Source organism: Centruroides vittatus, unplaced genomic scaffold (genome assembly GCF_030686945.1).
Source record: "Centruroides vittatus isolate TY-2023 unplaced genomic scaffold, ASM3068694v2 contig_880, whole genome shotgun sequence".
In the NCBI taxonomy this organism is placed as follows: domain Eukaryota; kingdom Metazoa; phylum Arthropoda; class Arachnida; order Scorpiones; family Buthidae; genus Centruroides; species Centruroides vittatus.
The window spans coordinates 2623828-2639231 of record NW_027122572.1 but is presented as its reverse complement, the minus strand read 5'-3'; the positions used below and the strand labels follow the sequence as shown (position 1 = coordinate 2639231).

General features: G+C 21.8%; 2 long non-coding RNA genes across 3 annotated transcripts; both read left to right on the top strand.

Moving 5' to 3' along the window:
- The first annotated feature begins 2551 nt into the window (after positions 1 to 2551).
- Positions 2552 to 3509, top strand: LOC136983341 (uncharacterized). Its single transcript, XR_010882031.1, has 3 exons — positions 2552 to 2722; positions 3220 to 3324; positions 3417 to 3509. It is a non-coding gene; the product is annotated as an uncharacterized lncRNA (long non-coding RNA).
- A 281-nt stretch (positions 3510 to 3790) lies between these two features.
- Positions 3791 to 12750, top strand: LOC136983321 (uncharacterized). 2 transcript variants are annotated; one of them, XR_010882024.1, is made up of 3 exons: positions 3791 to 4001; positions 12288 to 12375; positions 12462 to 12750. It is a non-coding gene; the product is annotated as an uncharacterized lncRNA (long non-coding RNA). The 2 variants fall into 2 exon arrangements; XR_010882025.1 differs by having other exon boundaries at positions 12288 to 12386.
- Positions 12751 to 15404: the final 2654 nt, after the last annotated feature.

The window sequence follows — 15404 nt, the reverse complement described above, 5'->3', positions numbered from 1 at the left end:
AATGCCTCGAAACATACATTCAAGTGATTCAATAGTGAATGAGAAGTTGTTCAGAATAAGTATTTCTAATGTTAAAGTTATAATTCCGAGTTCTTTAGATGTATTATATTAAACGAGTGTCTGTATATATATATAAAAATATCGATTGAATGTACAATAAATTTCATAAAAGCACGTAAAAGATTATTCGACTATTGAACTTTTTTTATATTTTTAACAAAATATTAATTATTTATAAATATTACTTAAAAGGTACTGTACATTATGATATAATTTGACCAGGTTATTTCTCTTTTTGCGTTCTTTAAATATGCTGTGTAATAAACGTTGTTGTAAAATTTTGTTGGAAATTGTAATATTATAATATATATTATAAAAACAAATTTATAAAAATATTTTAAATACTTTACTTGAATTGTAATTCACAGAATGATGTAATCAATTTGTTGTTTAATATAATTTTATTATAAATTTAGAAAGTTTTATGGAAAAATTGAATTAATTTTAAGATTTTATTTTATAAATATGCATTTTAGAAATAATTTCTTTTTTTTTTTTAATTTCACAATAAATAAAGTCTTAAGTTTTTAATAAAGCAATTTATAAATTCTAATAAAATTTTATAATACTTTCAAAGAATTTAATTTTTCAAAAATATGTTGGATTTGAAATCCATATCTTTATATTTTAATTCTGCAAAACTGTAAAAAAAAATTATTTTGTGTTTTATGTAAATAAAAATATTTACAAATTAATTAAAATATTTTTATATTTTTTTAAAAATATTAAATTCAAATACCCAAAATAAAAATTGAATATTAAATATATATATATATATATTTTATTATTAAAATAAAATTATTATAAATAGAATTTCAGGAACGTTTATTTAAATTTTGAAATAAACATTTATAAAATATTGCACTCTTAATTACACAAAATAATATTTTATGGATCAATTTTAAGGCTTCACATATTTAATTAACCAATAAAGTATAAAAATTATAAATATTTAAATTATAAAATATCATAATTTAGCACGAAAACTCACTTTAAAACATGATTTGAAGAGGAGAGGAAAAATAATTTTGAGTCTTTGGAGTCCAAATTATTTCTGTCTTTGTCTTCAAATTACCTTTTGTTCTTAAAGTTTTAAGTAATTTTTCGTCCTGATTTTTTAGTGTTTACAATTTTTACAGGAACCTGGTATTAGATGAACTGCCGAGAGCAACTTTAAATTGATTTAGAAAGGGAAGAGCCTATAAGAAAGGCAATTTCTTTCGTATTCCTGAAGTATGAGAAGGATATACTAAAATTATTATAAATGATTTTTTTTGTCTTCAAATTACCTATATTTTTTAAGTTAATTAATATTAATCATTTCAATTACTTCTAAATCGCAACTTTTATTGATTAATAAAATTATTTTTGATTCAATTATATTAAATACATAAAAAAATAAATATATAAATAGATTCTAAATTTAAAATCATAGAATAATAGATAAAAGAAACTTCAAAATAAAAAAAATGTATACATTTTATTCATTAATTGAAAAATTAAACAAATATTAAAGTTAAATTTATTTTTTGAAAGGGTTTTAAAGGCTAAAATAGTTTACGTTTAAATTTTTAAAAAATCCTAAAACTTATATTTAATTTACAACGAAACTTACAAAGAAATTTAATAACATCAATACATTATTTAAAGAGTAATAAACGATGAAAAATAATCAAATTATAGCTGAAAATTAAAAAAAAACGTACATAGTATAGAGAGTAGCTTAAAATTATGTTTTATTTTTGATTAAATAGTTGTTTATAATTAACAACAGATTGAAAAAATGTCTTAAAATCTTTATTTTTAATAATTTTAATCAATCTGAACTTACTTATAATAATATTTTTTTCATATTTTTATTGTTTTTTAGATTTTATGAGTTTTTATAAAATATTTATTTTTAGATATTTTATAACCAACCTTAAATATGAGTAACATTTTTAAAATACATAAATTCAATTAAAATTTAGTCATGTAAATAATAAAATATGGGATTAGGTCCATTTTAATTCTATTTTCTCAAACTTAACTTACTCTGCTTTCTCCATCTTCTCTCTGCTCTTTCTCGATTTCTCTTTCTTCTACATCAAAGAGTATTTACTTTTTGTCATTCTATTAATTTGATTTAAATATATTTAGGAGAAAAATATAATAATTTAAGAGATTTTGTTAATGCTGTATAACATAACTTTATATGAAAGTTGATGTATGACATCCTGAATCTTTATTAATTTAAAATAAAATTTTAATGAAAAATAGTAAATAAGTATAAATATATAAGACAAAACGAAATTCATTACGACTATAAAATAAAATCTTATTTGTTGTTAAATGATATTTTATTTTCTTGGGATAAATTCCAAAGAATATAAATCCTATTTAGAGAAGGAATTGCTACACAAGCTAATTGACAAATCACTTGCAATTGCTTTGCAAAAATACTATAAATATGGAGTCGAATTCTTATCAGATCATCTCTTCTCATCCGTATCATGGAGTCCTTTCAACAGATGCTGATACTTTTCTCGCTCTTCTTCCTTCAGCATCAAGTTGAATCTCAGATCAAAACTGATTGTAAAACAGTATGCAAAGTAATGGGTAATTTAGGAAAAGTTGGTGGTTGTTACTGTTCTTATATGGCATTTCATAAAAGAGCTTCTCGGTGAGATTTTTATATATAAATCTATTATTAAACATCATAATATTCAAAGTTGTAAAATTGGGTTTTATTTCAATATATTTCTAGAAAATAACTTATAAATTTTAACTTCAAAATGAGATAAAGGTTTAAATAATTAAAATTTTTATATATTATTTTATATTTTTTTCAATATTTTTTATAAAATCTAGAACTATAAATATATGCAAAAAATTTACTGTATTATAATTAAAAATTAATTAATTTATTCTCATTTTAATATTTAAATATGTTTAAATATAAAGCTTAAAAAAGGGTTATAAATGTAAGAAATTTCATTAATTTTCATGAGGTTCTTTAGATCAAAAGCTAATATTTTCAATTCAAATCGTTTTACTTTCGATATTTTAAGATGCTATAATCTTCTTAAAATTTGCTTCTTTCTTTAATTTAGTAACTAAATTAGTTTCAGACAAGACGTATTTAATTAAATAGCTCCATTTTTCTTTTTATTTTTAAAGCGAAGACTTTGATTTATACTGCAATTGCTTTCGTAGACCGCAAGATCCACTTTGTTGTCCACAAATAGATATTCTACCTAAAGTAAAATATTCATTATCAAACAAGTAAGTTCTTTTGTTTTTTCAAGTTCATTTAATTGAAATAAAGGAAAATTTTAATGATGTTTTTAATACAATTTACATAATTTAACCCAAAGCAACCAAATGAGTAAGCGTTGCACTTGCACAGAAAAGAAGGTAGAGAGTTGTTGCACGCTTCGTTCTACAGACGACACCATCAACTTTAAACGGCAAGTTAGATTATAAAAATAGTTAATTTTTTTTTAACAATTTTAAATATTAAATAGTTTTTAAGTATAAATTTCCACAAATCCTCTTTCTTCTCACTGCATTATCCCGAATAATGTCTAGAATAGTAAAGGTAAACAGTGAATAAAATGGTAACAGTCACTCCCACGTATATCAAACGAGCTTTCTTATTGGCTCAACTCATCGACGTCATCGTGCAATTCACACTTTGTTGCGATCGTAACTTTTTCCCTTATATATATAAAGCGCAAACTGTTGCTAATGTTCACAAGCTATTGATAAACGGCTTCAGGCATGAACACAAAAATATCGAGTTTTTATCTCGTATTTATTATTTTGGCTTCGGTCAGTATGGACCTATTCTTTGCCAAAACTTTAAATTGTGACACGTTGTGCAAGAAAACTGGCCACACTGGAAAGATAGGAGGCTGTAGATGTGGCTACGAAATTTTTTCCAAACGTTCGTATGAGAAGTAAGTTTTAAGTATTTTTCGCTTAATACTTTTTTTTATAAATTATATATTATAATAATTAAAAATTGATAATATAAAGCAGTTATTTAATATATTTTTCTATGGTACATTCGCGTGTAATCGTTCTTTCCTGGTTAAAATAGTCGTAAAATTAATGTTTAAACTTAAGTAATTAACTGAAATTGTCTCCATTCAGACGAAATTTAATTGAAATTTTAGTTATTAAATTGAAATTCGGTCAAATTTCAGCAGAATTTTGTAATTCGTTTCACAATTTTTAATATAATTTTTTTATAAATAATTTGAAACCTTTAAAACTTAATTGTTATACTTGTTTAATAAGTTTATAAGTTTATTAACCTTTAAAATATCTTCGAAATAAATAAACTTAATTATTTTTGAGAGGTTTCCATTAGGGGGAAAAAACCTCACATTCACTTAAAAATATTGCAAAAAATGAATAAAATGAGCAAATGTTTTTTATTTTATATTAAAATAAATAGATATTGTGATAATTATAAACATTAAAATATACATTTTTAATTTATGATTCCTAATTTAGTTATTTGCGGAACGTTTTCTCGCTTCATTACATCTCTTTATAGATATAAATTGAGAAAAAAACATTATACAGTTAGAAAAAAATTGTTTGTTAGAATAAAATTAATTAACCATTTAATCTAATTAAATTATAAATTATTAATTTACAACTAACTGTAATTAACAATTATCAAATTAACGATAATCTGCAACAGTTCATCATCAGGGTAAGACCATTAGAATAAAAGCCATTTAATTTATTAATCTCACAAATTTTAATGCTGTAGAAATATATTTTTTTTATTAAGAAACTCGTGGTTATCGTTAAATAAAGTTTTCTAAGTATTAAAACTTCTTGCAAATATCTGGACTTTTGGATAAAAAAAGATCGTTATGTATGCTAATTCTACATAAATTTATAATTTTAAAAGTCATTCTATATTTAAAAAATCGATCAGAAAATATGATAAAGTTGCAGTTTATCATCTTATAATATCAGGGAAATGCTCGATAAACGAAAATACCATTTCTTCCATTTATTCCTAAACTTTGTATATCGATCGATCGTACTTTATCGGATACAAACTCAACGGATTTCTTGACATACCGCTTACTTTTTATCAATAAAAATCTAAAAAAGTAAGGATTTAAAAGTATATAAAAATAATCATTTTATTTTTTTAATATATTTATAATAATAAAATACGCAAATAATCATAATAAAGCCGAAAATAACAAGAAATTCTTCGCATGTCTGCGTATTGCTGAATTACACTTAAATCAATGTCACTCGCGACAATATATGACAAAATATAACTCATCAAAGATGACAAAACTTAGAACCTTTTCTGAATTTTCAGAATAAAGCAACAATAATCGATAGTAAACAATCTAACGTATTAAAATGTTAGCTTTAAGAGACATTTCGACATTGATGGATCTTCTTTAAGTAAGAAGAATCCCATTGAAGATATCAGGAAATTTGTTGTAAAATTATAAATTTAATTCTGTTTAAATCTTATTTCAATTAAATTCTTTAATTTGTTTTTAAACGATTAAAGTTTACCATTAATAATTTAGTATGTTTAATAATTATTACAATCATAAAATCTTTAAAGGAAGTTGTTATTTGGAATTGAAGAAAGATTCGTTAGATGAAGAAAAGTACTCGTTGAGATGATCATCAATGAATAACGAGATTATTTTCTAAAGAGAATTGTTAAATGTAGTTCTTTTGTCAGTAGCAAATTGTCACCAGAACAACATTATATATGAATGAGTTTAAGGATTTGTACAAGTAATTTCCTTTCTTGTTGATAAGAAACATGTAGCCATTGATTTCTTTAGGTGAAGTTTTGCTGGATTTTCTCCGAGGTTTTTAAAAATGTTCTTATTAAAACTGTATAAAACTAAAATATGTTATCATTTAAATCATTTACAAATAATTTCTTTTTAAAAATTGATTTAAAAATTTTAAATTTTAGTAACTTTAGAAAGCGAAAATCTTAGGAGATGCAAATTTTAGTAGGAGATAAATCGTGCAAAATAAGCTAAAAGATTAATTTAAGCTATTTGGGCCCTCTTGATATTTGAAGGAGAGCTGTTAACTAAAAAAATCGTAATAAGATTTTATTAAAAAAAATAGAAAGAAAAACTTTAATAACACGAGTTTAATCTGTGCGAATCGAAAAACTCACAAAAATCTTAACAGTCATGGAGTAGTTCAGTAGTTGAATATTAAATTAATGAATTTTTCTGTTTTCAATCTAATAAATAACATTTAAAACGAAATTATTTTTTAAAATTTTCTTTCGAATTTTCGGTTAATTTATCAATAAAAATACTAAAAGTATGTTATTAAAAATTGAAATATAGAAAAGAAATTATATTAAACGTCACGTCGAGCGTATTAAAAATTTTCATTAACTTATAAAAACAAAACAGTAAAAACTTTTTATAATGAATTTTTAATTCTTAACTTTGTTTTTTTATATTATATTTTTTTTTATTTATAAAAAGTTAGACCTTTAAGCATTGTACCATAAAAATTAAAGAACCGGGTGAAATATATTTAAAATGTACAGCTTTGTTAATTTTTAAAGACGAAATGTTTACAAAATTCGGACACGTCATTTCACTTCTAGGTAAATAAAATATGCATCAAAAATTCAGTAAATACTGTATACAAAAAAAAGCTTTTAAAAATCTCATAAAACTTTATATAAGTTTTTATATTTAGGAAAAATTTTTATATTATTAAAATTAATTAAATATTTTAAATTATTTCATGAACGAATTACATCATCCTTGAAATATATATGATGACCTATTTTATACAGAATAAATGTTCTCAATTAATTGAAAAGTAAGTTTGTTTCAAGCTGCCTTTATTTGGAACTTTCTACTTCATTTCTACTAATTAACAAGCATCAACCTGCAACAAACATCCACTGCCTCTAATAATCCGCATCTCCCGCATCACTTCCATTGATTAAACTCTTTGGAAAAACATATAATTGTATGATATTCTACGGTATTTAATTATTAATGGAGATAATTAAATTTAATTAATAAAATCTTTATATCTTTAAAATGTATTTTTATTTACTTTTTAAATAAATTTTAATTATGTTAATTATAATTTTGTATAACACAAATTACACGAAGACTTTTATGCATTTATAAGGATATGTTTTTAAAAGTTAAGGAGGAAAATTATTCTTTATAGTAACATTTTATATACGTTTTACGGTTCAAAAGATATTTATAATTAAAAATAGTGTGTAATTTTCTTAGTTTTAAAGCAAATTAACAGTTTAAGATATCAGATTTTTGACGTCTTTCAAATTAAAATTATTTCATGTAAATTTTTTATATTCAAGATTTCATTAAAAATCTTTAAAAATTGCATAATTTAAGATATTATTGTCGATATATTTTGATACGTGTTTTGAAATTTAATATCGCTGAGGTAATGACAATAATGACTGTAATTGTTTTAATAAAACAAATATTTTCTTTCTAGAGCAGGATAGCTTCTAGATATAACTCTATGTTGCTAGTTTCGCTTCTAATATCATTTTTTCTAGTATTTTTTAAAAAATCTTTGAAGACTTTCTATTTACTGTCCCTTGTCCTCTATATATAATATGTATAAAATACAAAAGAAAACCTTTTCTTTACAGCTTTTACTTCTAAGCATTGTTTTATACAGAATAAATGATAAGAATACATCAAGTATCAAATAGATTTTTTAAAAATTCATCCTACTTTTTTAGATAATTGTAGATATTCTTGGTTAAATATAATGCTTATATATTTGGATATAGTTCCCAACATTTTTATAAATAATATTGATAAAGAGATATAATTATAATTATAATTATTTTGTCAAAAATATATACTTTTTACTCTTTAAGCAAACGTCTAGAATTAACTCAACGTATTAATCCCTTCAATCCCAAGCTTTTTTTTAAATAAAAGCTTTGATTAAAACATTTTTATTGTGATTTTCACATAATTTTTTCACAAAAGTAATTTGTTCCTTTCATATTTTCTGGGCTAAATTTTCGATTTTTTTAAAATTCCTGTTAAAAATTTAAATTAATTAAACATAACTGCATTATACAGTAATAACAAGTTCACTCCTCTTATAACGTATTACAATTAGCTAAAGTAATTTAACAACTATAACATTGTAAGTTACACTACGTAACGCGAATTTAACATAGTTAAACGTGTAACAAATGTATTTTTCAGTTAAAACTATATAGAATTATTGCAAATAATCTTTAGTATTAAAATAATAAAATTAAAATTAAATAATTTAATTATAAATTAAATTATGTTCGTTTATAAATTCTTTATTTAATGTACAAAAGAAAAAGAATAAAGTATTTATTTTTCTTGAGTTGCTTCATATAAATTTAAAGATAAAAGAAAACTTAGTCCTTAGATTATCTAAAAAAATTTTTTAAATAAAATATTAATTTTTAAATTTAACTTTTATAAGTTCTTTAGAAGTTAAAAGAATCTTGAAACAGTTTATTAAAAATTAAATATTTAGAACTTTTTTACTTTTAATCCTTATTTTTTTTAATTTTTAAGGGGTTTTTTTAAATAAAATATTATAAAAATTGTTTTTCCGGCCAACTTTTAAATATTATATACAAAATGTATAACATTTTAATTATTTAAATTATAAAATAATAATAATAATAATAGGCCTATGATATGAAAATTATTTTATAAATTACATTAGAAAAATTTAAAGTATTTATTTTCTGTTTTATTTATTTATAAAAAAAGTTTTTAGATTAAATTTATTTTATTAATATTTATAACGTTTTATAGCATTTTTAATATTAATTTTTTAACGATTCATGTCGTGGAAATGCTAAAATTAATTGATGATTGGAAAGAAATTACCGACATTTTTATGAAAATATTAAACATTTACATTTATTCTTGTTTGCATTTCCTTTAATAATTTTAATTTAATTTGTTTTTTGTGCAAATATAAAAAAATACACAAAGAAAATTGGAAATATCAATGTTTACTGGTAGATGATTAACGATACAAACAAAATTTCTATGTTAAAAATACAATTGTTTATACAAAATGTTAAAAAAATATATTTATTATTTAAAAAAATAAAGTTACGAGCTTATAAAAATTGGTTATTAAAATGTAGAATGAGATTATAACTTTAAAAAAAGAAAAATGGGTTTATAGAAAAGAAAATTTATAAGATTATAGGATTATAGGAGCAAAAATTATTCATAAATTTATAAAAATATGACAAAATTACTTATAAAAAATTTTAATAAAAGCGAGTTATAAGATTATTAAATTTACAATAATCCGTTAGAAATTAAAAAATATAAATTATTTTGAATAAGGAAAAGATATTCAAAATTCAGTTGATTTATTACATTTATATTTTTATCTATTGGCGTGTTTAAATATAATACACAGACCGAACAATTATTTTTAAATCACAAAAGTTCTTATCCATTATACAACATGTTATTAGTGTAAAAATCATTATCAGGGCGACGTTAGTAGTCTCTTAATTAAACATTCATACATATTAACACTCATTTAGCGTTTAGAAATCGCCAAATCACAAACGTTTAATTCATCCGCTCATTCAATCCACCCTCGTATCAATTATCGAAAAGCATTAGCTGAAACGAAAATACTTTCATTAAGAGAAAATTGTTTTCCTTGTTTCTAAAAACAAATTTTTCTGATAATATATAAATTTTATAAACAAAATTTATTTGTGTTTCTACGATAAGTATAGATGATTCAATAACACGAAAGAGGATGGTTTACTGATGCTTTGGATGCTGTCGATGATACGTTTCAATAGAAAAAAAAAGATGATAACTTTGGGATGATTGGTTTGCTGTTGATGTTTTCTATCAAAATTGAGGAGGAACCGCTAATATCCCAAAAGAACTATTTCTATAAATGGCCCTTACTTTATCTTATGGAAGTATAGCATCCCCTGATTAAATTAAATTTCGTCTTGTTTATCCTTGATTTTTTCTTCTACTATATTTATTACTTGGAAGATTATATTTCACTGAAAAAATATATGATATTATTTAATAATATACAAGTAATTTTGTTTAATATAAGAAATTTTAACTGGGAAAAAAATCACTCTTGATATTTCAACAAACTTAGGCTTACTTCTCTTTATAAATCAACATAAAAAATAAGTTCTATTTTTAATTCTTTTTAGTAATTTATACAGATTTTTGTAAATTCTGTTTATGACATATGAAAATTTTCATCGTTGATTGATCGAAATTTTTATAAATTTAATGATTATTACGTAACGACTTTATACAAAAGTTTAAGAGAAGGAAATAAAAAAATCATTTTATTTTAAAACTTTTATTGTATAAATATCATATTTCTATTTAAAATTTTAGTAATTATCTTTCTATTGATCAAATATTGGTTTTCTTCCTGTTTAACGAGTCACCGGAAGCAAAAATCCTGATCTTCTTTCCTCTCTCCAGCATCTGCTCCAGGCAAATATCTTTGCATTTTCAATCAATCCTCTTAAATTTAATGATTTTACACGATAATGAGTACAAAAATTCTGAATTATTAACTTTCAAGAAGTTATTTTAAAACAAATGTTACATTAATTCTTTATTCGATCGAGTTCGAAGTTATTTAAAACCACATTTTTTCCAATTCGAACTTGATTAAAATTTACTTTAAAAAATAAAAAATAAAAACATTATTTGACATTTTAAAATTATTAAAGAAAGTTATTATTATTTTGTTTAGGAATTAAATAAATAAAGTATGAATATTTCCAAATCATAAAGTGATTTATGACAATTTTTAGAGACTAAGAAATATTTTTTATACGTTTATAAGGTTAAAACTTTTATTAATTAATTATAATTTCAGTTGATAAGATTCTGTTATCTATTTTATACGAAAATCTGTTGGAAATTCTTAGGAACAATAAATGATAAATGAGTATAGAAAGATGTTGGTGTCAACAGAATAATTTATGTATGACCTCATGTTGTTATTTTGATGTTTTTAGTAATATAATTATAATTTAAACTCATTAAAGTAGATTAATTTACTAAAGTATTAATCATTGTCAATTAAAATATTTTATTAATTAATTGCTTATTCTAAAGATCACATCTAATGTAATTTGTCTAATATTGATAAGTGTCAATTATCGTCTCAAAATTGATTGTTTCTTATTTATTTTTCTTGTTTTAAACGTTAAAAATTAGTTAAAAATTATATTAAAATTCAAATTTAATTTATTCAATTACTTAGATTTTTATTAATACTTTTAAACATTTAATTAGTTTTATTTAAAACTGATTTTTAAAAACTATACTAATTATAGAAATATTATTTAATAAACATTTTAAAGTTTTTTAAATGTATGTTAAATAAAAATATATAGAATTTGTTTATTTTAATATGGTTTATCGTTAAAAACTCATACTTTTTATCGTAAAAACATTATTTATAAGTTAGATATTTCCTATAAAATTAACCTCAATGAAAATTAAATTTTATATTCAAAATGGAATAACTTTAAATTTTTATATAACTTTTACCCCCACTTGATTATTATATTAAAGCTGTTACTAATTATAACAACTATGTAAACATTTGTTAACCAATTTTGTATTTATTTTTATACTCTCTCTTCCACTCTATCTGCTCAGCATCCTATTAAAACCTCTCCTCTTCCTCATCTCATTCTCTTTCTTCGTTCAGCCTACAATTGAGTAGGCTTTATTTCTAATAATAATAATAATAATAATAATAGCGATTTTTACAAGAAAAAATGTATTTTTAAAACGACAAACATTCAGTTTAATATTTACATTTATTTAAATTTTTACAATAACTTTTATTTATTTTAAACGTTACAACATACTAAACTATAAATTTTTAACACGAAAAAATTTTATCTTAAATCTATAAGTTGTTATAAAGCTTTAGAAAAACTTTAAAAATATAAAATTTTATTTATTTTTTAAATAAAAAATCTTTAAACAAACGTTTACTTTTATCCATAAACTGGAGTTTTTTTCATGAATTTTTTTTTACTTGTAATCATTCTCCAATATCATATAAAAGTTTTTATCGTGTAAACGTATTATTAAATTTAATATAAATTCATTTTTTATGTTTTCTTTATATTAATAACTATTTTTCCATATGTAAAATTATAGCCCACGACCTGTTTGGGATTGGAGAATGTTAGAAGATCTTTCGAACGAACACGAATGGCCGTATAGAAAATGAATTTCTTAAATTACTGTAAGTATGAAGTAAGTAAAAAAATAAATTAAATAAATATATTTTTAAAAATTAATAAGTAATTTCATTTATTTTTTATTTTACAGGATATTTATCTTTGCATTCTCGAGAATACTAAACGTTTCTTATAATTATTTACTGGAAAACTTTTCTTAAAAAAAATGAGAAAAATTAATGTTTTATTAATATAAATTTATGTATAATTTTAAATTTAAAATATATTTTAATCGAATATTATTGTTATTTGTTATTATTCTATGAGGAAAATAATAATCAAGAATTGAAGAAGGGAAAAGTTTATTGTGAAATGAATAAAAAAAATTAATATTTTTGATTGTATTGATTGATGAATATTAAAAATTCTGATTATATCAATATGAGTTTATACCCTTTTATTTCTTATAAATAAACTACATAATTTTAACGTTATTTTTTATTAAAAAATAACGTATAAAAAAACATACACTTTTAATGTTTTAAATTCACAGATTTAACTTAAATACGCATATAAAATAACATTATTTTTTAATTTATTTATAAGAAAATTTTTAAAAAAAAATTAAATTTCTAGTATTTTAAATTAATTTTATTTAATTTATATCAATTTTAAAAATAATATATTTTTATTTTATTTTATTTTAGAATATAAAAAAAAATTATAAATTCATTCAGATGTTTTCTTGATTTTTAAAATTTTTAAGTGCTCTTAATTTTATTTAATTTTTATAAATTTAAATAATATCCGATTTAATTCAAGTCTTTATTTATCGTAATGGGAATTAACCTCCGTTACAGAGGGAATACATTTTTTACATTATCTAAATCTGAAGATAACATAAATTGAAAAAAAAAGGTTTATTTTTTAAAGCATTAAGCTAAATAAGCTTTCTAATTTTAACTTAGCTTTTATTAATTACTTTACATTAACACAGGCAGAAAAAAATTTATTTAATAAGGGTTCATCTTCCATGAAATCATTTACAATATAAATTTTCCATCAATTTGAAATCACCCAAAATTCCAATGTCACACTCTCTCGTCACATCTGGTAACGTTTTACAGCAAATATGAAAGAAAAAAAAAATGACCTCGACAGTTATTATGTGTACAATGTTTTATTTTCAAAAAATTATTCTATTATGACATAAAACTATTCAATCTTAATTGCATATAAAATCTTTTCATTTTAAATATAATTTGGTAACAAAAAAATGGAGATGGGGTAATGCTCTCTCCGAATCCTTAGTATTCGAGATTCGAGTTCTCGAATACTGAGAATACTTGCAATATCACTCCATACGTACAATACCAAGAAATACTTAAAGGGGGGTTAACTCAAAAATTAAAAATATTTGAATAATTAATAACTATCTTTTATTATCACATGCACGACAATTGTATTGCCGATGGTTCGATAAACCATATTTGCCATCATAAATCTTTTTAAAAACAACGTTTTGAAGTTCAAACAAATAAATTTTATTTATTTTGTGTGTGTGTCAATGTATCTGCCACTGCGTATAGATTGCGCCTCTTCAGCACCTCTGGTTTAATTTGTGACAAGAAAAGAAGCAGAACGTTTTCGAATTCTTGTTTTCTTAAATCAAAATCTTCAGTAGGTGAGAATGAGTACAGTTCAATTACGATAAATGTGTAGGAAGCGCTTATATACACGAATAGCATGCTTATAAGTTGCCTTACTTCGTGTGTTTTCCTCATATTAATACTTTTATGTGTTACTTCTCTCGGGTTTTTCTCTATAATGTATTATTCTCACAAATATAATAGCATCCATACGTATAAAAATACATTGTCTGTGTCCAGACATTCAGACGTTTTCGTGTTCTAGTGCTGGTTTTTTTATATAATACTGTTTAAAGGTTAAAGACTATCATTTCCATTATCATATTTGAGTGTACTGACATCTGTCGGCATGGATTTAAAGCATTTTATGAAATGTATTTTATAACTTTTAAAGTTATTAACTTGAAAATAAAATGTCAAGAAATTAATTTATTAAAATGTAAAATTGAAATTAATTATAATGGTGATGTTTCCAATATTAAATACGCTGTTTATATTATAAGGGATGTAAAAATTTAATAAATAATTTATGAAAATGGATGTTAATTACTTATACAATAAGAATATATTATAGAAATTTTCTTTTATATGATTTATCGAAGAATATTTCTTGATTAATAATAAAAAAGAGAAAGTATTTGTAATAATAAATACAGGTATTAAACTAAGAAAAATTAAATTTGAATTATTGTCAATATGTTTAAAAAATAATAATAAATTCAATAAATGATTATAATAAGTGATTAAATATAAATAAAAGATAATGAATAATGAGCTATGAAAATAAATTATATGTTAAATGATTTGCATGCTAATGTAGTGTTAATTTATTAACATGTTAATCAATAGATTTAACAGCTAATAACTTGAATTATTATAATATAATTCTCTTTATTACGTCTATGAATATGGGAATCTTTTCATAATAGTGATAAACGAAACGATTTAATTGATGCTTCTAAGTAGCACTCAACTAAATAAACCAATAGCATAGTTCGTCTTATGTTGGTTTGCTTACTTTAACAGCTTGCTACTTAGAAGCACCCAACGATTTTGATTGTTACTAGTATAAAATGTCAGGATATTATTTTTATATCAAATATTTATTATATCAAATATTTATTATTGATATTATTTAGATGTTTACGAGGTAAAGCATCTAATTTCGTGGAAACGAAAATACAAGATAATTATAATCCAATCTGTGGCGTATTTACGGGAGTGATGCGGGTGTTAGATCTCTCTAGAGGGTGTAGGAATAAAATTTAAACTAAAAAATTTATGAAAAAATAAATAAATAAACGGTACTTTATGGTTCTTTATACACGCTTAATTCTATATCACTCTGACTTTACGTTTTACATCATCCCCCCAGATCATTCTCACAGCAAAATCTTAGTTACTCCACTGAATCCAAATGAATCAATCTGTTTGTGATTATGTTG